The sequence below is a fragment of the Chroicocephalus ridibundus genome, chromosome 3 (genome assembly GCF_963924245.1).
Source record: "Chroicocephalus ridibundus chromosome 3, bChrRid1.1, whole genome shotgun sequence".
Lineage (NCBI taxonomy): Eukaryota > Metazoa > Chordata > Aves > Charadriiformes > Laridae > Chroicocephalus > Chroicocephalus ridibundus.
This window is the reverse complement of record NC_086286.1, coordinates 106204197-106205138: the sequence shown is the minus strand read 5'-3', so window position 1 is coordinate 106205138 and position 942 is coordinate 106204197.

The window sequence follows — 942 nt, the reverse complement described above, 5'->3', positions numbered from 1 at the left end:
GTCTTGCCCAGCACTGGGCAGGGGCTCCCCGCGTCGCTGTGCCACGGCCGACGGGACAGCGGAGGGGGAAGGGGGCGCGGGGGGGGGGAAGAGGCTCGAGCAGAGCATTGTCAGCCAGAAAAAACCATAAGTGCAGATCACCTGGGAAACAGTTCCCTGTGGAAACTTTCGTGACTCTTGCATATGCTAGCACACACTCAGTCTAAAAAAGAAAAAGACAGATAATTGTATGAGCAATGACTGAACAACAGAATTAGGGTTGGTTCCTGCTGCTCTTGCAATAAGAAATAGAGGCATAAGGAAGACCTGGTTTTATTTATGGTTCTGCCATAAACTTCCATTTATTACTGGGGAAAAGCAGTTTAAGCTTCTCTGAAGCGAAAAGTGGGGGCGAAAAAAGGGAGAGGGGTTGGACTAGATGATCTCCAAAGGTCCCTTCCAACCCTACCATTCTGTGACTCTGTGATTCTGTGATGATTCATCCCATCAGGTATTGGAAATAAATTCATTTTTTGCACCAGTAAAGCACTTTGGGAATATTGGCCAACAATGTGCGGTGCATTATTTTGCTGCTTCAGTTTTTTACTGCACGCATTTCCTCCATGTGAGCAGAATATTTTCTTCCTGTGGAGCTGAACAGAATACAAAAGGTGGAGTGAAACTGTTCCTACTTTGGTCCCCTATTTGTGATCCTTTGCCCCTGAAGCCCGGACACTCCTGGGCGCTGAAAAGGCAACGAGACGCCTGCCTTTCTGTTGGTGCACGGATGCCTGCGGCGGAGGAACCGGGGGAGCTCACACAGAGATATACGCAGTTTGGGAAAGGCAATGCCGCTGCTGTGGCTATTCCTCCACCTCTTGCCGGAGTATTTCATAGGGCACCTAGGCTGGAGAGAGGTGGGATAAAAAAAAGGAGCACTTCATCTCAGTCTCTCCTCTGCTC